Here is a 15,026-nt window from a genome sequence, read left to right on the forward strand (position 1 = left end):
GACCGACCCGGGGGGGGGAGAAGCGGTCACTCACCGGGAGAGGAGCCGAGTTTTCTTACATAATTGATGTTTTCCCTTCTCTTTTTTAAAGACAGCCCGAAGAAGCGAACCAACCACTGAAGAATCCCCTCTGTGACACTTTTTCTAGTTGTTTTCATCTGCATTTCTCGGATACGAGGCACTTCAAGCAACTTCAGGGTTATTTTTATGGTGTGCAGTTTTCAGGCACCCTGAGGGAAAAAGAGTTTTATTTCCTTATCTGAGTTTATTTTCTTTTGGTTTACGATTTGGCAGTTTTCTGTAAAAATTTAAGGCATTCCTTAAAGCTCAACATAATTAAGCATTGTCTTCTACCCTTCCTCAAACACTCAAAACCCTTTTGGGTTTTGTTTTTTCTTTAAATGAGGAAAGATGCAGTGAAATTTAAAGGCAAGGCAAAAGAAAATAGATGGTTGGAAGTTTGGATTTGCACTTCCACAGAAAATTTCAAACTTCTGTACTTTCTTCACTCAACTTTAGGACAAAGAACAGAAATACCAGTATTTGCTGCACAAAGGGAAAGCTTTAGGGAAAAAAACCAACTCTGAATCCACTTCTGGGCAGAATAGCATGTCCTAGCTCTTCTAAACTAACTGTTAAAGCCTTACAAACCTCAACCATTAGCAATAAATTATTAATTTTTTACCACGTATATGGAAGTTGAAGTAAGCAAAGCATAACCTGCAAAGCCACATGTCTGTCTCTGCGGCCAGGCGCTCAGCCCAGGGCAGGAATCGCCACGCTGGAGCACACCTTTAGGGCAAGGCGTAATGGCACGTAACCTCCCAGCATGGCATTGTGCCTGTGCTTATAAACCACGTTTAATTTCAGTCTTGGAGGCTTGCGTTAAGGTAACTCACCCCTATTGGCTTCGGGGGGTTGGAGAAACCAGGCTGCTTCCAGACTTGAGTTGCTTCCCATGCGGTCAGCTCCGGCGACGGCGTTGGGTCTTCTCACTGTGTCCGGTCTCAGGGGTGGCGTGAGCACAGCCATGGCTCCCTGATGCCCGCCCCCTCCAGTTCTGGGGAGCAGAGGCATCTCCCTCCTTCCACTGTGGGCGTGTGGGAGTAGTGACATGCCCATTCTGGTAGGTGTCACCTACTGCCAGGAGCAGCCATTCCCAATAATCTAAGGCGGTCGTATCTCCATGCACTCACCTGTTTATCAGCAAACCTGGACCAGATTTGCTTGTAGTGCTGCAAAGGGCCTGCACAGTAACATCGTCCCATCTTAGCAGCTAACCGCTTGCTCATGCGCACACATTGGGAAAGAAATCCTCAGAAGAGGAGAAAGACCAAACTATTCTAAAACAGCTTCCATCTGCAAAGCCTGTTGGGGCTGCCATGCAAACCCCTGGCTTGCAAGGCCTTTCCTGGCTCAGCTTGAAAGCGTGGCATCCTCACCCATCCCACGCTGAATTGTCCTGATTCAGTTGGAAAAGTCACTGAGGTCCTTGGGCTGCTGGATGAACAGAAAGAAGAATATTAAAACTTCATCGTATAGCAGCCCAGGCTTCTCTCCAGGTGTCTTTCCTTGATTGGGTTCTTTTCTTCGGGCTTGGTCTCGTCGTCAAATAAATGACATAACTCATAGCAGGAGTGATAACTGCTCCCCGAGCTGTGGTGCTGCTCTGCGTAGCGGCAGTACCCTGTACCTTACTGAACCCCTGACAGTCTTCCAGCGCCTTCCCACAGCTTTCACGCGTGCCCCAAAGCTCAGACTTCACGGGGAGAGGGATGCAGGGTGACTGAGGTTGGGATATGGCCCCAGAGGTGGTGGCAGGGGAGGGGGAGGCCATATCCCACGCTCAGGTGGGTGTGGACACGTATCCCAGAGTGCCGGGGCGAGCCAGCGCTGCCAGTTGGGTGTGTTGGGCGATATCAAGCGGCTGGTCAGCAAGGAGGGAGTGAAGAAAAGCGAACGGAGTTGCCGGAGGAAGGAGAGGGTGAAAAGCTGAGCATAGCATTAGAGCTGAGTCAGAGGGGAGGGGAGGAGGCTTACGTGGAGCTGCGGGTGTCCTGGGGGAGAGGGGTGCAGCCTTCCCTCATCTCCTCGGCCTGGGATCAGGATGGTGTTGGGAAACAGGTCTGCTGCTGGTTTATCTGGGTTGCAGAGCGCCCCAGGGCAGCTGCCGTCCCCGTTGCACAAGCATCCGGCGTCCCACTGCTCCCAACCTCAGCATCCCCTGTGCCATGTCCGGTACTGGCAGGAGCTGCCTTGCTTCTGCTCCGCTCACTGGCACGGGAAAACCTATCAAAGCTTTGTTTTTTTCCTTAGTTTCTACAAGGTAGCTAGTTAATTTGGCTCTGGGATAGGGTTCAAAGGAGCTCAAGAGCTGGCACGGGGTGAGAAGGGTCAGCACGTACCTGTAACCTGGGTGGGTAGGATCCTTTTTGGTGCCGAGCTGAACAGAGTGAGGCTGTTTCGTGGAGGATCATCCTCACGGGCTCGCTCGCTGAGCTGTAACCTTGGCACAGACAGACATGAGTGTAGGCAAGAAACAAACCCCCTCCATTCAGAAGAGGGGAGCTGGCCCATGGAGGGACTATAATTAGGTCTCCATTATGGGGCAGAATTGGGAGTGGACTGAAGTGCTCCCAGGACCAAATCCTGGCTTTGCAACGGCACTAAACACATTCTAGGAGCATGGCACTGCTTACTCAATGCCATTTCCATTGATACACACAGGAATTATGTGTTGTGCAGCATTTTGAATCTTTACAGCTGGAGATTAGGAAGTGCAGAAGGAAAGTTGTAGCGTAAGTAAATAGATTATGGGGAGTTTAGAGAAACTAAGCTACAATCTTAAATTCAAATAACTTTCCTATTAGGAAGGATCTATTAATACTTACGGTATGGTAATTGTGCAGACTCCAAGTCCTCACCCAGTCAAAAGTAACCCCTAAGAGCCCATACCTACCCATGGAAAAATCCCCTTAAAACACTGGGAATTTTGCCTACATAAATACTGCAAAAGTTGAGCTGCAAATGCCTCTTCTATAAACTACAAAACGAGAACTTGATCAAAACAGCACAACTTCAGTAGGAAATTTAAGGCAGTGCACGCTGCTGCAAGAATACATTCAAGGAACCCCAATTTCCCAAGGTTTTTGCACTGCTTTTCACCCTCATTACCATTTGCTTTTCCCCCTAGGTGAGGGCAATCCCCAGTCACTAATGTTTGTTCTGGGAGGGCTCTCTGGTTGAGCATCATCTTCCTTTATCTGCTGCATCCACTCATTTGCCCAGTGATTATCCCAGAAGGCAGACTGTTTCCCTTTGATGGTTGCTCTTCAATGCCACAAGATAACCGAAGACAGCAAACATTTTCTCCTCATGGCTAATCTGTGCGGTCAGAAAGTGAAAGATTTCATTCTCTTCAAACAGCTGACCGCTTTCTGGCTGAGTTTCAGCTTCTGCTCATCTGCCTCTGCTGGTAACAAGGATACCACTCTGTGCTGTCTTTCTCTCGGTTTAGGAAGGTGCTCTGCTCACATAAAGGCTTCTCTTTGAAGGACATTTTCAGCAATTGTGTCAAGACTGGGGTTTTTACGTTGTTTTAGGACTTGCACATTTGTTTGGAGGGGCTGAGACTTGTAGCTTCCTAGAATCATAGAATGAATCACAGAATGGTTTGAGTTGGAAGGGCCCTTAAAGCCCCCCCAGTCCCCCCCCCTGCCACGGGCAGGGACACCTTCCACTAGACCAGGTTGCTCCAAGACTCATCCAGCCTGGCCTTGGACACTTCCAGGGATGGGGCATCCACAGCTTCTCTGGGCAACCTGTCCCAGTGCCTCCCCACCCTCTCTGGGAAGAATTTCTTCCTGATGTCACATCTAAGCCTCCCCACTTTCAATTTAAACCCAATACCACTTTTCCTGTCACTCCCTGCCCTTGTAAAAAGTCCCCTCTCAGCTTTCTTGTAGCCCTCCCAGACACTGGAAGGGGCTATAAGGTCTCCCCAGAGCCTTCCCTTCTCCAGGCTGAACACCCCCAACTCTCCCATCCTGTCCCCATGGCAGAGGGGCTCCAGGCCTCGGAGCATCTCCATGGCCTCGTCTGGACTCACTCCAACAGGTCCATGTCCTTCTGATGTTGGGGGCCCCAGGGCTGGACGCAGAACTGCAGGGGGAGGGTCTCACCAGCATGGAGCGGAGGCAGAGAATCACCCCCTCAACCTGCTGGTCACGCCTCTTTTGGAGTTCTTGGTGTATACTTGATTTTCAAACTTGTTTATACTTCATTTCCAAGCTTATCTGTGCCAAGCCAGCTCTTTCTGATCCTGGTTAAAAGGATTTAAATATACAGTTTAACTCACCTGTGTTAGCCACTTAAGCTCCTGCTTCCTCTTTGGGGCTCTCTGTTCTCACCCTGAGCCATGCCCTGCGTAGCGTGCTGCTGCCATCGAGGTCTGAATCCCTTGGTTGGTTGGGGGTTTGCTCCTCCGATCCGTAGCGAGCTGGGAAGTGGTTACCTGCCATTCACGGGTACCAGCACAGCACTCCTATCACTGCTGTCACAGCTTGCCCTCTGCAGGCCCATACCCTGGTCCCATTTTAGGGCCAGTGGCCGAGGGAGATGTGAAATGATGTGCCAGGATGCTGCAGAGCAGAATTAAACTCTCAGTCCCATCCTGGCTCCCTGAATACAGAGCTGTGCACATTGAAGTGACTAATCCAAGGTCACCCAGCCAAATGAGACCCAAATGTCCTTCAGCTTGGTCCTGGGTCAAACTGTACAACCCAAATGTCTTCCCAGCCAGTGCATCACAGCAGGAGCCACGTCCTGTGGGAGCCATCCCTCTGCACAGATGGATGCAGTGGAAACGCAAGTATAACCCTGTCCTTGCAGACATCATCCCTGCTCCCTGCCTGGGTGGAGAACCACCATTTGGGAACAGAAGGTGAAGGAGGAAAAGCAAACAAATCTCTCCTAATGGTCTGCTCACATGCAAGGAAACTGGCTCTCAGTATGCCTTAGAGACAACTTTGACCCTGGAAAACAAGATACATGAATAGGAACCAGGGACTGGGTGGGAGAAACAGCAAAACCCACGTGGACACTGCAAATGTGTGGGATTTTCAGCTTCAGGTCAGCACGGATGGACATAACAATCCCTTGAGGCTTTCCACTTAAAACTGCTGGTTCCAGCTCGCCCCTCCCCTGCTCCCAGCATCACCATAGACAGTTTGCACAGGGCTGCTTGCGCTTACACCTCTTATCTGCCTTGTGGAGAATGCTTGCTCAGAGTAGCCCAATTTCGGGGTCTCACTGCAGCCTGGCAGTTCCTTTGGCCTGACAAGCATTTATATACCCCACCCTCTACCCTTTTGACTACAGGTAGCAATCTGAGGCAGGACCGAAATTAGCTGAGAAACACTTAATTCTAGATCTCACCATTTTTATGCAAAATAAGCCATCAAGCTAAACACTATATTGGTTTATCTTTTGTGGTTGGCACACTATAAATCAAACGGGTCCTAAATACACTCCATTTGACTTTTAATAATATGTACATATTATGCTGTGTTCCAGCTGCCTTTGCCAAAGTGTTAAAAGTAATACTAAGAGGACTAAGCAGTGCAGATATTCTGTAATCCTGCACCAAAAGGCAACCTGGGAATGTTGGAAGTTCTGCAAGTACAAGAAGCTTTACCCCTCAAGCCGTGCACTTGTATTCATACAGACTAATGATCGTAGCAGCTCAGCAAGGTGTCACCCTCACCTTATGAAGAAGGGACTGAGATGATAGATTTGGGAAAGGTCATGGAGTTACGGAGCTCTGACTCTGTGATCAGTTCTACCCTCCCACTCAAGCAGCATAAGCATACCGTAATATTTCACTGCAGGGATCGTTAAACTGTAAAACTCTGTTGTAGGAGGGTTGTTTTCATTCTTTCCCCAAATAGTAGATTGTCTCCAGAAATAATACAAATATCCATTGGAGTAGGAAAAAAGCTAAGCAGCTTTACAGATACTGAGTTCTTTTCCCCCTAAATGTTTGATATCCCTAGGGATGTCACAAGGTAGCCAACTAAGAGAAGAGACATGTCCCTGGGGGAAGTCTTGGCGATGATGTTGTATTTGTATAGTGGTAGGAAGTCTGTACTGGTTATAAAACCATCAAAAAAATTGTCAATGGCTATAAAATGGGAATGTTTTAGGCCTAATCCATCTCCTGTCAAAATTCATCAACAAAACTTGTACTGACTTGGAGAAGTGCAGAATCAGGGCCCCTGTCATTTCCAGGAGCTACTTTACAGCATCACATCATACTCATTAATATCTGCCTGACAAGCATATATACCATCCAGTATTTCATTACCAAGATAGAACAGCTTGAAAAAAACATTTCTTTCTAACTTTGAAAAACAGCTCTGCTCCCTCAGGTGCAGCACCAAAAACCAGAGCGTTTTAAAATGCTGCCCAGGGATCTGAGTGTTGCCAGAGCAGACCAGCACAGGGAGGGAGACGATCAACGGTAGCTCCATTGTTTGGTGCAAGCGCTGGCATCACGTCATTGTACAGCCAGAAGGTGCTCCAAACCGAGCAGTGATGTGGGATTGCTCTCCCAGCACCAAAGAATCAGAGACGCTGCTCTGATGTGATGCTGCAGATGCAACTTCCAGCATGTCTCCAACTTGCTGAGTGCAGGTTGCTCTGGTGTAGGAGCTCTCCTCCTACATGTGATGCTCTGGTGTAGGAGTGTAGGAGCTCTCCTCCTACATGTGCTGCTGCACTCTTGCACCCAGTTTCCTCATCTCCCCTGTAACATCATTGCTAAGGAACAGACTAGAGATGCTTAAGCGATGGAGAGTCAGCATATAAACACGTGACGATAACCTAAAATGGGATTTGGTCTCCCCCCAACTATGTTGTGTTTGCCCTGGATGGGAGAGCGGTGAGCAAGTTCTATTTTCAGCCGTATGCTCTGCAACAACCTGCCTGTTTCTCACGATGGCTATCGCTCTGCCTGAACGGTTGGGCACGGCTAGCACAGGATCCCTCGCTCCGGTTTGTGCCTGGATCATTGCTTTGCTGTCAGGTGCCCGCAGCCTTGGCTTTGTTACTTAACTTCACTGCCAAGCTCCGCTTTTGCAGCCAAAATAGGGCACTTAACAGTAATAATTCAGTGTTTCTTAACATCTCGCCTAAACTCCATCGCTTAAGGAGCAGGTTCAGAAGTAGAGGGATGCAACCAAGGGAGAGCAAACTCTGGATGAACTGCAAAGCTGAAACAGTTGTCCTCTACTTCCCAGCTGTTTCCACCAGCCATACCTTCCTGCCTTCTTACTCACTAATTACCTTTTTTGATGGCAAAGGCTGTGTAGGAGCAAACCTGGAATCCATACGTTCCCCTCGCAGGTGTGGGGAGAGCTACACAAATGATGCGGGTTGGCTGCAGCCTTCCTAACCACATTCATGTCATGCCACTCAGGCTGGGCCGCCGAAGGGAGAATTAATGGAGTGTAAATCCCGGATTGGAAGTACACAGCGACTCCAGCTTCTCCCTGTAACTCCTTCACTCCCTTCACAAACCACATGAGAAAGGAATCTCCCCAGAGAACCACAGCTGGATATTCTGGGTGCTGATAGAAAGGAGCGGAGTATTCACCCAGCCTGGCTGGGTTCAGAACTAGCTGGGATACTTCCAAGGGAATCTGTAGTCCTGGGACTACAGCCTGCTAGCAAGAATCCTCTTTTAAAGTTATCGTATGGCTTGGCTACAAAGATAAGGCACCAGATGGCTTAGGAAGAATTTTTAGGAGACGGTTGTGCTGGTATGCCTGGAAGGATCTCGAGAGTTTACGTTTACAATAGACTATTTCTTCGGAGGCGAATGTTTGTCAGGATCATCAGTTTTAATTACTTAAAATGTAGGCTGTTTCTAAATGCAGACAGCGTTAGGAGGCGGCTTTTTTCTGTTTTCATTTTTTTCCCTGAAGAGAGGAGAGCCAGGAGGAATCGCTTCCTCTAACTTTATAGGTAGGAGATTGACTTGTGGAGACTAACATTATGCAGTTTTCATCCCAAATACTATCCTGCAGCACTTTCTTTCACTGATGAATTATTCATTACACAGGCAGGCATTTCTTTTAATCTGTTTTCACTCAATGAAGTAAGGAGTTAATTTTGTCAACTCTAAGAACACAAAAACACGGATCAGTCCTTAAATTTCCCAAGACTTTTAAACCAAGTTTTGCGTTGTCTTTTGGTTGCAAGGAGGGATGAGCTGGGATAGTATCCATAAGGACACCAGCAGGACTAAGCAGTGTGGCTGAAAGAGTTCACTAGCAACCTGCCACTAACACAGATACTGCTTTCACACATCCAACTTCCTTCTAAACCAAGGTGTGACCTGTACTCATTAAGGATTATAGCGCTACTACCTGCAGTGCCAGGGGCTGAATTTGATGACACCAGGAATAGAGCTCCTGTATACCCCGTTTGAGGGCATGGCACTTCTTTTCTCAGCCAGAAGCGTTACCCAGACACTGTTAGAGGATTTGGGCTTTCCAGATAATCACGACCCTGACAGAGCTTGTCTCCAGCTGCCACAGGCACACAGCAGACTTCAGGCGATGTGCACATAGACAGCACGTTTTGTACGCCTGGAGGTACGGCACATCTGCTGAAGAGGTGACTTACGGGTACAAATTGAAAACAGGGGGGTTTAGGTTAGATATCAGGAAGAAATTCTTCACAGAGAGGGTGGTGAGGCTCTGGAACAGGTTGCCCAGAGATGTGGATGCCCCATCCCTGGATGTCTTCAAGGCCAGGCTGGATGAGGCTTGGAGCAACCTGGTCTAGTGCAAGGTGTCCCTGCCCATGGCAGGGGGGTTGGAACTGGATGATCTTTAAGGTCCCTTCCAACCCAAACCATTCTGTGATTCTATGATTCTATCCTATGATGCAGGTATATTGGGATCTATGTGTCATTTTTCAGGCCTCTCTGCTTTCTGTATACACAAGAACATAACTAACATGGGTCCTACAAGGAAGCTGGGAGGGGACTTTTTAACAAGGGCCTGTAGTGACAGGAAAAGGGGTAATGGGTTTAAATTGAAAACGGGATATTGAGATGGGACATCAGGAAGGAATTCTTCCCAGAGAGGGTGGTGAGGCACTGGGACAGGTTGCCCAGAGAAGCTGTGCATGCCCCATCCCTGGAAGTGTCCAAGGCCAGGCTGGATGAGGCTTGGAGCAACCTGGTCTAGTGCAAGGTGTCCCTGCCCATGGCAGGGGGGTTGGAACTAGATGATCTTTAAGGTCCCTTCCAACCCAAACCATTCTGTGATTCTATGATTCTGTAACATTACTGAACATTGGTGATGGCAATCAGGCTCCTCTTTGTAAGCCAGCTGCTTCCACGTTTTCTCCCCATGTTTTATCAGCTTAATTCTTAAATATCCCTAACATTTCCATCCAGAATTTTTAAAAGGAAAAAGCATGACTTCTGAATGCCTGTAACATGAATGGATTTGTTGACTTAACTGACACTGTTTTGACAGGACAGGGCCTACCGAGGGACCAAGACCCCTTTGTGCTAACTGCAGAACAAACACAGGACTGAAAGTGGAGCCGGTATCAGAGTTCCCTGCCTTATCACACTCAGTTAATGCATTACTCCACACCAGCCGGCCAGCTCAGAGTGACATTTGTTACAGGGGAGGGAAAGCTCATACATAGCAGCAGCATTGTTTCCCTTATATACTGTTTTCATAGCAGGTTCTTGACTGTGCTCTTTGTAACTCAAAGCCCATATTCAAAACAGACAATTGTCCAAATATGAGCCATTTTATCTACCAACAATGTGCATGTTCATGTTCATGCAACACCAGGACAGGGAGATGCTGGCCCATGGCTGAGAGCCCTACATAGCTTGTGAGCCGTGCTGGCATCTCCCAGCACACATGGGGGCCAACCAAACACCCCAAGATCCAAAAGGACACCCCCCAACCCAGATGTACAGTATTGGGTTGATTAAAACCAATACATGCTTATCCTGTTTGATTCTATGAATTAATTAACCCCCTATGAACAGTCAGAATGTAACTTTGTAGCCCTGGTTAGGTGCATATAAAACCATCTGGTTTAGAGCATCACTATCTAATTGACTGCATGCCTTTTTTTTGAGATGCTATGCATACGAAACAGGTCTCTGCGCCAGGAGTCTGCAGTTTCCAAGCTCTGGCATGCTTCTACTGAGAGCATCAGGAGGGACCTATGCTGTTTTGGCAGCATTCTAAAAGCTCTGACCCAGACCCATCTCTCTTGCAACCCACTGCACAGCATGAGAAACAAAAAAAGAGCTTTTGCATTGCTTAAGCACATAAGAACTGCTGCCCTGTTGGGGCGATTCCATGCCATCTCCAGCGTATGCCAATAGTGAGAGAATAAGGACAGGTAAGCTCACACCAGTGCCATACCTGAACACCAGTCCATCTTCCAGGGATCTGCTGTTGGGTGACCCACGCCAAGCTGATGTCCTTGTGACCCTCTACTGAGCTGCTCCGGAAGGAGAAGGACCCAAATCCTGCCTGGGGAGACACAAACATCACCCTAACTCTGGCCTTTTGCACATGCAGCGTTGGTGTTGAAAAGATCAACCTTTACCGCCCTGTGGTCTGACACTGATACCAAACATGACAGTTTTGCTTCCACTGAGCACCCAGAACAGATGTGGCTGTAGAAATCCCAGATTAACAAGTCCTGATTAAAAAAACCCCACCACAGTCTCCACGGCACGCATGTGCAGCTGGACTCGGATTGCCAGTGGCTGTGAGCTTTCAGCAAAAAGGGCTGTGCAATCTCCCAGTGCATGGAGTTATACTTACAGCTATCGAGAACAGAAGTCCCGTTTGCTCTCCTGCCCCATTCCCTAAGACTTTTCTCATGCCCCAGCCTCCTTCCTTCAGGCCATGTGTCATCTGTCCAAGTGACCAAGGAGTCGGGTTCCCGTGCCTAGAAACCAGCTCTTTCTGACAGATCTTTTTCTTTCTGCATCCACTGAAATCTATAAAAATAAGACAATGCATGAGTAGCTTTTTAATCTAATTATACTTGTATTTACTTGGCAGAATCTTAGATATTTTGCAATAAATTTCTTTGACCCAGCATAATGCTTCTAGGAGAAGGCAGGAGCGTGTGACACAGTGACATAGATATCTGCTGCCAGCTAGCCTGAAATGTCATAGGAGCCTGCGCTTCTCTATCCAAGCCCTACAGCAAAAGTGCATTTCCTTGATTTCAGGAAATAGATGCAAAATGCAACCAGCCTCACCCTGCAGCTAAAGGTGCCTGGAATACCCTGAAAGTGTGGGTACAGCAGCGTCTGACCATCATGCCACAGCCACGAGCCTCCTGACAGCGCACAAACACCATGGCAGTTGGAAAAACACACACCAGAGATTTAACGAGCACATTTGCTGGTTGGAATTTTGTCCTAGAGACTGAAGTCTCCTACAACTGTGAGAAAAGAGGCTCCTTGTCATTTATAGCTGAGGTCAGTGGAGGGCCAGAGCAAGGAAGTTTGTATTGCAGCAATTTGTACCTTATCTTGTTTATAGATGTAAACAGAAGGTTTACGCTTCCGGTACTGAACTCTCCTACACCAAAAATGTTCAGTTCATAAAGGAGGAGAGGATAGGCAGTGCGTGTGCACACATATTGAGCATATTTCAAGAAGTACAGTTCAAGAATCCAGTGTTTCTGAAGTGTTTGGAAATGAAGACGCCCTTGCAGTGATTAAAAAAAAAAAAAAAAAAAAAACAAACCAAACAACCCAACAATCTCTCCGCAGACCGCAGGGGTCATTTCAGGATCTCCATAGGGTCTGGATGTAACTCCTAAGTCTCTTAGGGACTTGGGTCAACATCCATTGAAGCCGAGACCTTTCATGAGCGTTAAGTCACTCCCAATTGCTTCTGAAGTCATTGCCCAGGCTTTACTCATTTTAGTCACAGTACCCGAGTTTTGCATCATTTGAAAAGCTCCAAGGCAAGGGACATATGGAGCCTACAAAAGCATAGTTATTGTGCTAGCCAGCTCCAGCCCCACGCCAAGCAAATTATTCATGCACGCTCTGTGGATAGGAGGCACAAGCTTTCATGTGGTTACATGGATAAAGGGAGGAGAATTTGGGCCACTGACTCAGCCTGTCAGCAATGTTTCCCCCCCTAAATACAGCCATGGAGCTGCAGAGCAGATTTCTCACAGCACTGACTGGGGCAGTACTCTCTTTGGAAAATGTGACCCTTTACGTGCATGCCACTTGGAAAGCAGTATCATATAAAGGGGTCAAAGCTATTTCAAAGGTCTGGGCTTTTGATTATAACCTATCATGAAAGTAAGGAGTTGAAGAAAAGCAGTGTAGAGATAGCGTTTCAAATGGGAATCAGACGGCTTGCCTGGCACTGGAGCAATAGCAAATCGCCCAGCCTGTTAGAGACACGATCGTGCGATAGGATGCTGTGATCCTGCATCCAAAAGGAAACCTGACATTCAACAGGTGTTCTGCTTCTTGGGTATTCATGGAGGGAGAAAGAGTTTGAGAAGACACTGCAAAAAGGTCCTTTAGAGGAACCTACTTTTCCATTTCAGCTCCATGACCAAAGGGCACTTTGCTTTGCAGATTTTATCCAATTACCATTGCAGTGGCCAGTGCAGAGTGCAGGGTACACTCCTGCTTCAAGTCGTCTGCTTAACAGCAATGCTGAACACCCAGAAAAGCAGACAGCTGCTGTTTTCCTCCATTTTTACTTTCCCCTTAGAAGTATTTTTATTTGGCTTTGCCACACTGGGAAAAAAAGAAATCTTATGATCCTTTCATAAAGGAATTAAATTTACTCTATTATTTTAGTTAGTGGAAATAGAAAAGCCAATCAGCTGGCTGTAATTGTACAATAAAGCCAGAAGTAGTTCATTTCAATCTTTGTTCTGTAATACTTATATAATTCAGACCTGGAGACAAAAGCACTAAGGTCATGGATTAACTGTGGCTTAAAGTTGAAAATAGCCTGAGGAAGTAACGATGACAAAGTAATTACTAGTGGGCAAATCATATGTTAATGGGTATGGGAATTATTTAGTGTATGACATTTAATCAATGTAAATGGAAGGAATATAAAAGCTTTTATGGTCTCCATGAATATATACACACACCCACACAACTAGTCTCTATAATTGGAACAGATCTACAAAATTTAAATTTGAAAATGACAATGTATTGGAATTAATGATTTTGTAATAATTAAACCAGGTGAAATACAGAGATGGTTCTCATGAACAGTGCTTTTTGAGTTTGCTTTTTCCAGTGATGTATACAACTGAAACCTGCGCTATTCAGCTACGGCACCAAGCAGTTGAAAAAACACACTCATCCCTAAACACCCACCATAAGCTGCACTTTTCTAGATAAAAACCCACAGTTCAGAGGTAAACAATTTTGGCAATTAGCACGTGAGGTAAATCACAAAGCAGTCATGTGCATATCCACAAAAATTAGCACAAGTCCATAATAAGAGCTCTGGTGGGGTCCGGACTCACCAGTGCTGGAACTTCACAAGCCACCTAGCAATGTTTCACTAGGGTCACCTACTGCAAGCATTACAGCTGGTACAATAATAATTGCTGTGCCAAAGATAATTGCTGAGATTCCGAGAGCGCAAAACACAGGGAAATTAGAAAAGGAATTCTGTGGCAAGAATGCCGTGCAATTTTTCCCACAACAAATAAGGGAGGAAAATTAGATTTCTAAACAGAGGGTGAACACTTATTTACCAGGGTAACAGCTACTGCCTGCACAGAAACCATCCCTCAGAGCCTGTGGGATGATCAGAACCAGGAGCAGCTGAACACATCCAAGGAGAACAGCAACTTTTTTAGTCCTTCTGTCCTAAAAGAAGTTATAGCTGCAGATTATCGTTGGGTGAAAAACAACATATAGCAGTAAAAACATGAATGAACTAGTTCCGTTATTGAACAGACTGCCTCAAGCCTTACTGCCCACACCACCTCCTTGAAAGTGAGTGCCTTGTCTCTGGGATGGGGGCTTACTGGGAGAAGTTCACCTTGGCCTTAATTCATAGCTCAGTCAGAGCAGAGGGTTTGTGGAAACCTTTTGCGTCTTTGTAATGCTGTGTTAGTAACAGCAAAAATAAAACCGCTGTGTTTGTATAAAAGAAAGTGCATTATCCCAACATTTAATCTCAAAGTCTTAAATAGGCAATAAAACGATATTTAGTCTTATAAGTCCTCTTTGTTTAGGTTCATAACGTACCAACCTACCACATACATTCCCCACATTCTGAACACCTAGAAACCTCTATTTATTAGTAACCCATCCCAGAGTAAATGTACCATTTGAGTAAAACATAATCTGTTCTGAGGAAGGCTGCTAGCCAGATCCTGTGGATACAGGAGGGTAACGTGCTCTTGATTACTGAACAAAAAAAGAGAAAAGAAAACTGTTTTCGATTTCAGAAGAAAATTTTTGCACACCCTTATTCAAAGCCATGTTTTCTGCATTCAGATATGGGTTGGGGCCTCAAGAAAATATCCACTGAGACCTTAGTTACTCCCAGTCTTTGGATGTCAACATCAGGAAGAGAGTGGCTTTGTGCTGTTCCTTGTCCAGTGACAGTAGATATTACTGCCTTTGGAATACAGCACTCAGTTAAGGCAAGCATTGAAAGTGTTAACTCAAAAGCAGGATAATGTCCTATTTGGTTGAAGTAAAAAGTAAATAAATACAGGATTTACTGCAATTTAAGGCTTAAGGTGAGATCAGATTCCTGTCATCTCCAAACACCTCTCAATCAGCAAAAAATAATCCTTCACAAAATAGATTGTTGTGTTTTGGTGCAAGTTTTCCTGGAGAAAATGGAGCCATATATTATTCCTCTGTAGACTGCAGGGAGGTGAAGCATAAACTCAGCTGAAAACTTATCCAGGGCTCCTGGCAAGTGCGGGCCAGAAGCGTGTGA

The sequence above is a fragment of the Eurypyga helias genome, unplaced genomic scaffold (assembly GCF_000690775.1).
Source record: "Eurypyga helias isolate BGI_N326 unplaced genomic scaffold, ASM69077v1 scaffold5295, whole genome shotgun sequence".
NCBI lineage: Eukaryota > Metazoa > Chordata > Aves > Eurypygiformes > Eurypygidae > Eurypyga > Eurypyga helias.